Source organism: Photinus pyralis, unplaced genomic scaffold, assembly GCF_008802855.1.
Source record: "Photinus pyralis isolate 1611_PpyrPB1 unplaced genomic scaffold, Ppyr1.3 Ppyr1.4_LG4, whole genome shotgun sequence".
In the NCBI taxonomy this organism is placed as follows: Eukaryota; Metazoa; Arthropoda; class Insecta; order Coleoptera; family Lampyridae; genus Photinus; species Photinus pyralis.
The window spans coordinates 20,634,301-20,646,169 of NW_022170511.1; positions in this window are offsets into that span (position 1 = coordinate 20,634,301).

An 11,869-nucleotide genomic window follows, 5' to 3' on the forward strand; every position below is an offset into this window, starting at 1 on the left:
TTCTACGCACCAAAATTAATAAGAAAAAAAAGTGTTTTCCCGAGAAATTTTGGTGCAGTCGATTTTTGGTAAAAAAGGAAGGTTTATACACTGCCTTTTTTTGAGGCGCGAAAAAAAAATTGTCTCAGATCGACCCGGAAAAAAAATGTTCTTATAGAATGTGGCCTGTAGAATCCATAATTTCAAACAGTTCCAAGATTGGGCTACTAGTCCAGTCAAAATAGGAAAATCAGAGGAACTAAAAATACTAGGTCCAATTTTTTCAGAAATGTGTAGGGAGAGGTTTCCTGAACAAGAAAAAATTAAGTGGCGATTTTAATAAGCTTTCATTTTGTACTTTTTTCACTGTAACGCACCATTTTCGAGTTAAAAGCGAAAAACTGAAAAATGGGTCGTTTAAAGCCCCCTCCTTCCGCTAGCGGCACCGGAATTTGGAGGGACTTTATGTTTTCTTGTTCAGGGAACCTCCCCCTACACATTTCTGAAAAAATTGGAACTAGTATTTTTAGTTCCTCTGTATGCCCATTTTTGGTCTAAATACATATATACATATATAACGTCATTCATTTTGTGTGTATAAAAAACCAAGGCTGGAGTTGGTCATAAACAGGGAGTTAACTTGCACCAACCACCAAAATCAATGCGAAAAGTGTCGGCAGTCGGTTTAATTAGTTTTTAAATATTTGGTCGCATTTGTTGCATAATTGCTCGAGCCATGCGGTCACAAATTCGCCACATTTCAATTCAATTCGCCAACGACAATTCGCAACTCTTTCGGCAGCTACGTTCATTTACATCGAAATGGCTTAGCGCATTTTAAGCGAAATTAAAGCGGTTTGTAGCTAATGTAAATTAGCAGGGAACAAAGAAGATAATTAAATTACGCTTTATTATTGCAGTCGATTGATTAATTAATTTCAATCAAAGTTTCTTTTAAACTTACAATAACATTTTCATTCTGTAGTAGGAGAGTCTGCTTTCGAATTATTTAAATTCAGACTGTATGTTAAATGTGTGCAACGTTTGGGTTGTGAATAATTTATCGCGAGGAAAACGTCATTTACTTGAAAGTGGAGGGTGAATGCTAAGAGGTTTTGAAAACAACAATAAATGAATTTCAGTGCGCTCTTATTGTCAAGTGAATCGTTACTGGTTGTTACTGCCGTTAAGTACCTATTCGGTTATCTCGATTCGAAATGTCCCCCCAACTATTACACAACAAACGATGATAACAAAAAGGGTTAACATTGCACACTAATTAAACTGACGCGACGAGAGCGGCTGGCTTATTTGGATAAATGCATTTTCAGTTTTCTGATGGCGACTGTCGGGCGCCGCTGATCGAATTTTTGGTTAAAACGATTCCTTTAACTGACTGCAGGAAATCAGATGTTTGCTTGAAAAACTTAAAGAACCTAAAGAAGGAAATTTTACATGTAATAATCAAATTTATTTTGTTGCAGGTAACCTAATCATCCAAATGCTGAAACATGTTCGTATCGTATATGTAAGTAAACCGTATAAGAAACAAATTAATGAGGAAGCGGAGCGGAAGCTGTCGGGTATGTGCTTTTGCTCCTCTACTAACTCGGAAAATCGATAAAAACAGAATTCGAAAACTCCAATCTATTCTTGAACGATCATTTAAGACTCGGATGGTCAGAGAAAGTGCGATTTTATTAATCTAAATTCTAAAACGTATTATCTTTAATCTCCGAAAATCTTGAATTGTTTCCATTTTTAAGGTCCAGTCTGCGGTCTTATTACTGTATTACTTATATGGTCCACTATGAAATTAACGATTTCTTCTCTATGTTATAATAAATAATCGATGTTAATTTTTGATGCATTGCATAAGGGAAATTATACAGACGATTTTCTCGTAATGACGTGAGAGTTCAACGTTTTGTAACTTTACGTCTTCTATTTATTTCTACTATAATTTAATGAGCGATTCAATAATGAATTTTAATTACCTTAAAGTTTCTCAAAGATTTAATCGAAATTTCATTGTTGTTTTTGGGAACCTGATGCGAATACATTTCTGAAAATGTGTATAAGTACACGGAGTCCAGCTAAAATATTAATTTTGCAATAGGTACTATTCAGGATTTAACAGAAGTTCATTCGGAACTGCATGCTTTATTTGCACGAGCGGAAAAGATTTAACAATTTATTGATTTATAATTTATTTAAACTTAATCCATAAACCAAACACGGGAGACTAAAAAAGCGTACTTATTCCTAAAATGTAATTTTTTTTAACATAATAGGCAACCTTTACGCACTACGTTTTGAAAAATAAATATGTATTTTTGTCGACCTACCCTCTCGATATGTACAGGGTGGTTCAAATCATTGGCTCACTATTGGAATCTCAGTAACTGTGAGAAATACAGTATAGGTCCTGGTATAGGTTAAATGGGGGCTAAGTTGCCCCTTTTTGTGAGTAAAAAAACGCATTTTTTAAAAGTGTTTGAAAATAACCGAGAAATCACCGAAAAACTGAAAATGTCAAATTTCGTCTTTATTTTCCCTAGCTTAAACGGTCGGAAATAGACGGATTAAAATAATGTCGTTTGCACCAAAGATGACCTTTACGTCACTAGTTTATCAACAAAGTTCAAACGACACATAACACATAAAAGCGCGAAATAGTTGGAAAACTTGACGTAAAAGTCATCTTTGGTGTAAAGAACTGTACAGCCTGTGCCTGTGAAAGATTTTTCAACAATTTCAAATGGGTTTTCTTTTGACACAAAAAGAATTTGTCAACCACCCTGTACATTTTGTTTTATTTAATGTTTTGATATGAATTGTAACGGATGATATCGGAAAATGCCGTTTTTCAACTCTCGAAATGAAAACACCCTTACATTGGTGAAAGTATGATTAATTACAACTCATTTGTTGTATACAATTGATGTTCTGAACTTATTACTTTGCACCCCTTTCGATTGTAATGCAATAAACAAAGTTAGTTTATTCGGTCATTACTCTATGATTCTCCTACATCCTACGAACGCATTTATACTCGTTTCTTGTATCGGACTGATAATCATATCTTTGTTTTCGTAAATATTCACAAGTGGTTTTGCATGTTTGGATGCAATAAAGGGTCTCCCTAAACCTGTTAATATTTAATAAGGCACGAAGGGCTGTTAAAACCTGCGTGTAGAGCAAAAACGAAAGAATTTCGGTAACTGATCTCTAATGCATAATCAAATATATGTATTTCGTATTGTATTATTTTACAAATCATTATTTGTTAGGGTATTTTTCTCAAAGTGAAAAATCCCTATTGGCTGCAGTTTGCCGTCCGTCTACCCGTTCGTCCGTCCCACGTACGTACTACTTCTACACGATATGGGGCTCATTTGAAAGGGCTTGATGCAAGGATTCCGTGTATACCGATATTTGCGCATGTCCTGAGTCAAAAATTTGGTTTAACGCATGTGCAATGCTAACTTTTTTTTATTTATAAAGTTGTTTAATGAAACTTTATATGTAAACACTACGAATGTATAAGAATACATAAGCAGTTTGAATAAAAGCAAATCTAACGCCAGTTTCAAAATTTGGTTTTGCACATGCGCACTGCCAACTTTCTTTATACGACAGCATTGAAATGACATTTTTTTATAATTGTATAGGCTCCACCATTAGGTAGTATCCCAACTGTGTTCATTAGTTATTTTACAATTGACATTGTATTTGTTAATACCTTTAATTTAACTATATGAAAAACTGACACGTAGTACTACTTGTGTGAAACTTAACAGACTTCGGCGATAGGTCGCGATTCATTTGAAAAAAGAATGGGGCAAGGATCTCGCGTCTACCGATATTTTTTCCCCGCCTCAGCATTAACATTATTAGGAGGAACATACGCTCTTGTCATTATTGTTTGCATAATAACTTTTTAACTTATTGACTTAGTGTTGCCGCGAGACGAGATCAACTCAAAGTCTCGTCTCGCCCTGGTTCAGTTTCGTCTAGTCTCGCGTGGTCTCGCCATACTATCCAAAAATGGTGTAGAGCATATAAAAGGCACCACGAAGGCATGACAAATAATAATGACCTTCCTTATCTATCTGCTAATCACGAAACATAATTATGTGTATTTTAAGAATTTTCCGAGGGATTTTCTTTACCATTCTGCAGCTAAAAAATGTTAGCTTTCATAAAATGTTTCTGGTAATGTAACTAGATAGGAAAGTCTCACTGAATTTTTTGGTAATTAAATACTTAAAGATAATCTTTAATTATTTTGCCACATCTTACTGTTATGGTCTTAACTACGCGGTAAATATGTAAGTAGTACCTACATACCTACAGTAACTGTATGCTATTTCATAGTCCACAATATACATTTAATTTCGCAAGAAAACAAAGAAAAGTGTAAACTCATACTAAACTACCTATAGCATTTTAGCCCCAATATGGCGACCAGAACGAACTATCAATCAAAAACGAGATACCCGGTTGTAACCACTGTTCTAAATTGAGTTACTGTACCTATACCGAGAAACCATTGGATTTAATGCTATAAACTTGTGAAAATACAATGAGACCATTAAGGGTTTTTAATATAAAGGAATCCACAAGTTTCTATCAAGTATTATAACCAAATCTTGTTTTTCCCGCATAGACATTTACCATTATTTGAGTCAGGTATACTGCTATTGATTAGGGTGCGGGTTTAATAAATCAATTGTCCGGCAATAAAATAAAATAAAGCTGTCGAAGGCTTCCTGAATTAAAAAAAATTACATTGTGTAGTTAAATTCACCACTTTACATAGCGTACTTGTATTTATACCTCTTCAAGAACTTGCACAATGTCTTCCCACATTTTTGTAAACCGAATGATACTAATTATCGTGATCATAAACACCATAAGCGTGCAATAAGCCTTTATATCCGCACAATATTCCATTGAGAGTGATATTCAAGTATGTCCTGTGGCTTCTATGTCTCGGAATTAAATGGTAAACATTTTGCAAATTTAATTTTGCTAGAAAGCAACCTGATGTACTTACATATTAACATTTTTATGGTCTAATTAAAAATGGTCCGTCTTTACAAATTGATTAAATTGTTTGAGATTGATAATTAATCCCCCTGTGCCAACCAAGGAGTCAAAAACACCTTTGAACCGAACTAGCAAATACGAATCGAAATTGTATCTTTTCTAAAAATTTCTGAATTACTTAAACCTGATAGTTTTCCAGATTTCAAAGTTTGGCACATTTTAAGCTAATTTTCATCTTTCATCGTATGCATTTATCTTTATATCTTCCATAACTTGTCTGATATGAACATCAATATAATTTAACATTTTAAAGCGAGTGCGGGGAGGGTTGAGTGGTATGGGAGGTCAATTTTCACAAACAGGCGACTGAATACAAAATTTATTTAGCAAAGGTGTGTATAAAAAGTGTAAATTCAAACTGAATTAAACCTTTTTCCTCCTCTACAAAGGAACAGAGCCAGGTAAAGCAACCAATTCACCCCATTCACTACCATTTTCAGTCTCCCGGGCCTCCTGAAGTGGAATGAGAAAATTTGTTTACTGAATGACCCAATAGTTCAGTCAAATTACCTTTTGGGCTGGATGTTGTCATTTCACGCAACGAAACCGAGTGTAGTCTATGTAAAAAATCCACTGAATCCGAAAATTATAGTCCCCCTGGGCGGAAACTCCCGGAAAATGTTATAAACAAAAAACGAAGAAAAAATGACAAAATGTCGTTTATTTTCGCATTTGACTTCAATTATCTCATTAACTATTGCTCTTAGCGAAAAAATAAATAGAAGAATTTATTTGGAATCGAATTTTCTATAAGATACAGTTTGTATTGATCGTTCATTTTCAAATGTTATTGTGTTTTACGGAAAAATATAAAAAAAGGAATCCCGAAAATTAACAATCTGTTTTTACAAGTAAAATTCATCCCATCTTTTTTGAAAATCCGTATTGGTCACTTCTTTTGATGACAAAACAATGAAACACACCTGATCACCGAAGGTTTTATAGTTATTGTATAATTAAATAAACAAATTTACAAAACGGTGATTGGTCTTTCAAACGGGGTAACTCGCAGAGGGTTCTCAAGTTTTTTACAGATGTTGGAACCCTAAGAAAATCATTTCCAAAAATTGTCCCGATGATGATTCTTGCAAATCGACGGACTGGAATTTTTTTATTTAACTAACAAATGGTATAACTCCCGAAATATAATAAGAAAGGTAATTCTATAATAGGCCCTTGGCACTCTGATTATTAAAAATCATACATTTTAGTCAAATAGAAGTATAAGAAAAGTTCAAGCTTTAATGAATCGTTCGATGCGACCCGATTTGCAAAATCATTTTTGGGTGTCTCGAACACAAGCCCAAAGTCAAAAGCTGATTTCTTGTGAACTATTAATCGGATTTGGACGTATTTTTTTAATGTAGGTCTTTTCAAGAGCTTTCCATACGCCTATTATAGATTTTTGGAATTATTCCATTAGTTAACTAAGAAAATTCTTCGGATTTTGGAAAAAAATTCCACGGTCCGTCGATTTGCAAGAATCATCGGCACAATTGTTGAAAAAGGTTGTTTTGGGGTTCACTAACTGTCAAAAAATTAAGAACGCTCTAGGAGTCGCCCAGTGTGAAAGACAAACCATCGTTTTTTTAATTTGTTTATTTAATTAATCAAAGACTATGATATCTACGGTGATCGGGTTTGTAATATTGTTTTGTCATCAAAAGAAGTAACCAAATACGGATTTTTAAAAAGATCGGATGAATTTTACTTGTAAAAACAGTTAATTTTCGTGATTCCTTTTTTTATATTTTTCCGTAAAACACAATAACATTTGAAAATGAACATTCCATACAAACTGTATCTCGAACTGTATCTTATAAAAAATTCGATTCCAAACAAACTCATTTCTCAGCGCAATAACTTGGTAGTAGAGGTGACTCCCAGGCGAGGAACACATCCACGTTAGGTGCTTCAGATGTGACAATTTCGGTCACTTAATAGCCAGTTGCCCCGAGAAATAGTACAAGTATCCACGATGTGCAGAAAAAACATATCCTAGCGACCTGTAAGTCGGAAATCCTTACATGCATCAACTACAAACGAGAGAGCTATTTTTTTAATGTTTATTGCTGAAATTTATTTTCTCCATTATTTAATTCAAATAGCAAATTAACTTTAGGTTTAGTTACATTTGGTGCGAAATACTTAGACCCTTTTTAGATATGTGCCCGTTTTCTTGCGTCATAACTCAACAGTTAAGAGTGTTCATTTCGCTTTTCGCCTAATTGCAAACAGAGAAAAAAGGGGGGCAAATTTATTTTCTCTATAAATTTTCACACAAACAACGTCGCTTTTAAGCGTTACCATTTATGTGCGACTGATTTATTGTGTCGTATGTTCTAACTCGTTGAGGTAAAAGAATTCTGCTGGCGCAAGAATTTTAAATTAGGGTTATATCTTTTGGTAATATTTTGTAATTGCGGACTTCTGATTTATAACATCAAATTTCGCACGTCCCCCCATTTTAAAATTGAATGGGAGGAATTGTGAATGGAAAAACAACTAAAATAGAGCATTGAATTTTTATCCAACGAATCCAGCCAATTTATTTCAACTTTATCACGATGCTCAAAGTTTGAAGCCTTCTTCTATTAAGTTAAAGTTATACACCTTTATTGGAAGAGGGTGGCGCTCTTCGAATTTGTTATTTCCTCCCGGTATAATGGAATAAATAAAAAGAAATTAGTTGGAAATCCCTGAAGGCTTCGCGTCTTTGCTCATGATGGTCTCGTACCTATTAGATCGCAACGTAATGTCGTTAATGCCTACGATTTGCAGAACCGAAAGTGTGCGATTTGACAGATGTCGGGATAAAGCAACATTGAAATCCAACCGTGCCTGCAGGAATTCGAAGGGTAAATAAAGATGGAAGTGGAATTCAATGTTATTGAAATGGAAACCAATTCTAATGGGATAGGGATTTATGTCCATAGCATTTCAATGGACATCAAATCTCACAGCATCACCGCGTGATTAAATTGCCATCAATACTCTCATTATTCCTGTAAGGTGAGTGACGCACGTCGTCATAAGTTAATCCATTCTGTATAACACGTTAATATTTAAACATCATTGAAATGCAAATGCCCAAGAGGGATTTTTATAAAAGGACGAAAATAATGATCAATTTATTTCGCGCATTTCCTCAAATGGGAAAAGTAGCTATTATGGAAATGTGTGTAAAATATATGGTAGTACTTAGTGCACCACTTCATGCGCGATTGTGTAAGCACTCCTTTCCTGCATTACTGACTGGAGTCAAGCTATTTTATTTCATACTATCTACTAGTAATCGGCGGCGTAGCGGTTTAAGACTCGGACTCTATCCTCACAGGTTGTGTGTTCGAATCCCACAACTTCCCAGTTTTTAGTGGTGCAGAACACCTCTTCACTACCATGGTTTGGAAGGCATGTAAAGCTGGCCGTCCCTAATACTAAGTGTCAATTCGAGTTATGAGGTATATTTAGTAAACTATAGTCAAGCTAACCTCTTGTGATATTTTAGAATATCTTTGAATAGGTCCTGAAGAATACTTGATAAATATCTGAAGAGTATCTGAACATTCCACTAAGAATATCTGAATAATTTTTATAGAATCTTTAGAAAATGGCTAAAAAACGTCTATAACATCTTTTGAAGGTGCTTTAAAACTTGTTACGGAGTCAATTGCTTATTGTGTAACGGGCGTCCTTTTCAAATCCCCACGTTGGGCGCTAAAAATGTAACAGGCGCCATTTTTAAGCTCCACGCCGCAATGTAACAGGGCCTACATTTCAGGATATTTAAATTTTCCCTAACGGTAAAGTGAAATTTTTCTGCTCAAAACGCGTCCACGGCTAGTTAACTTTAGTAAAATTACGTTGTTCCAGTGACCAGGTCTCTCAGTAAAATCAAAGAGTACTTATGTGCTTTTTACCTAAAAATTCAAATAATGATCTTTTCCGCCTTCGGCCACCTTTATGGAAAACAAATACAGAAAATGAAAATATTAAAGTGCATATGTTGAAATTGAAATTAAAATCTACCTACTCAGCCTTTTAAATAAATCAATTTTTTGTTTGTTAAAACGACAATTACCCCGAAACCATTACTACGATCTTGTACGGAAAGGTGGAAAGGTGTTGGTTTGCTTTATACACGGTACGACGAAGTGACTTGGTGCATGTATCGATCAGTAGGTGAAATATCAGAGTGCGACATCGCCGAAAAATGAAGTTTCCTGTAATCCTATAATCCGATCGGGCCCAATTGTGAATCTAAACTATCGGGGGACACAGCCGTTTAGGAGTTCAGTCACAACGCACTTACAGAGGAATTATATATAAAGATAGAAGACCTGAAACACCACTTTGTTAAGGGAAGAAGATGTAAAAGGAGAAGATAGAGGAGGTAGGAAGAGAGGAGGTAAACGGAGACGAAGAAACTCAAAGGCAAAGGTGCAGAGAGGAATGAAATATGAAATGAGGCTTGGGGTTTCTCCACAGAGGGGTTCAAGGAAAAGATAAGGAAACTATTAAACAAGATATGCAAAGTATTTGCAATGATTAGAGGAAAAATAGAAGAGAAGAGAATGTCGGAAGAAACATAAATGGGGGTCAGAACAGGGAGGGGAGCGATCGACTATATACAGAGTGGCCCAACGAGAAGCATGCAGAGGGCTTTTAGGGTATTAAATTTAGAAATTTCGAAAAATCCTCGAACACGTCAATTTTGTATTCGAGGGGGACAACTTTTGGAATACAAATCACGAACCTAACTCTTCACCCCTCTACGTAGGGAGCTTAACCCCTAAAATTTTAAATGGAATCCTATGCAAATGGCACATTATTTGAAAACCAATTTAATCGTGATTACTAATCTGCTTTGCTTTTTAAATTTTATTGATTCGTTTCGGAGATATTCGCATTTGAAATGGTTTTTTCTAAAAAACCAAAACAAATGCGATCTAAGTCACCTTGTATTAAAATGTTTAAATTTTAATACAAGGTTTAAATTGTGCAAAAATAACAAATAACTTTAAACAAACAACATTTATTTCAATCAATGCTCGAATTGCCTTCCGCCTGTTTCCATAAAGATTTGCTTCAAAACGCTGCCGTACATGTTGCAAGATTTCAGGGGTAATCGCTCGAAATTGTGGAGTTATACCATAGTGTATTCTTACACTATGGTTATACGTGCTCGCAACCCTTGTAATGTTCCGGGCGGAGTAGCATAAACTTTATTCTTTAAATATCCCCACAAGAAGTAATCTAAAGGACTTCAATCAGGGGAAAAAACCATTTCAAATGCGAATATCTCCGAAACGAATCAATAGAATTTAAAAAGCAAAGCAGATTAGTAATCACGATTAAATTGGCTTTCAAATAATGCGCCATTTGCCATAGGATTCCATTTAAAATTTTAGGGGTTAAGCTCCCTACGTAGAGGGGTGAAGACTTGGGTTCGTGATTTGTATTCCAAAAGTAGCCCCCCTCGTATACAAAATTGACGTGTTCGAGGATTTTTCGAAATTTCTAAATTTAATACCCTAAAAGCCCTCTGTATACTTCTCGTTGGGCCACTCTGTATATGTACTACACATAAAGGTGGAAAAGGAATTGAAAGAATGGACGAAAAGGTGATAGCGTTTTTCATGAATTTAGTGGTAACATTTGACAAAGAGTGGAAAGGGAAAAGTATGGGAAATCATGCAAGATGTCAAAATAGACAAAAGCTAAACAACATAACCAAGGAATTACATTGAGAGACGAGAATAAGGGTAGGAGGGAAGAAATGTGAAGTGTTCTAGCCAATTAAAGCACTGAATGAATTTCTACATAAGAGATAATGGAACAAATATTAAGACAGGGTCAAAGTGGAGGGATCGAAGTGAGTTACGCGAACGACACAGTTAATAATGGAAACATAGGTGAAACAGGTGAAGGAATGGGAAGAATGGAGAGGTATTGGGAAAGAAAGAGAATGGAGTTAAGGGTGAAGGGAGGAGAAGGAAGAAATTAAATACTTAGGGTAGCAAATGCAATCAATTAATGGGGAAAAGTGCAGATAGGGGAACTCAGAAAACGGGGGAGGTGGCAATGCGAAACAGAGAAAAAGGGAAAATACAAAATAATTAAGTGAGAGAGGAATACAAATAGATGACTGGAAACAGCACTTTGTTAAGGTACTACAAGGAGTAGGTATTATGTGGTAAATAAATAATCTGGTATTGGTATATCCAAAACTTAATTTGGGTAGATTTATGGCAAGAAAAATTGGGAAAGTTGTACTCAGAGAAAGCGCCAATTTTAAATAACCCATCAAAATTACAATCGATACGTTACCTGAATTTTACCTTTAAATCAGTCATTACTGTCAAATGCAGGTAATACATCGCCTGCTTTATTTATGACACAAACGTTATAGGTTACACTTTAAATAAAATAAATAATTCTATGTAATCTTCCCAACTGAAAAATCTAATCTAAATCTAAATCAACACACTGTTTGAACGGATATCTTGATGATAAATTGAAGTAACCGTAATTTCGTTTATTTAATATACGTAGAATGCAAGATGTGCCTTATCTCAAACAGCCGATGTAACTGCGAAGTCACAGTAAAATGCAGGTAAACGACACCGGTTTCCACAATTATTACGAAAGGGTATAACAACGACAAAGACGATTTCGATACAAAACTCAGGTCCGTGAAGTTGGAGTATCGACATCGACATATTCAATTTTAGGACTTACTACAATTTTGTGCTAATTTTGTGCTATTTATTGC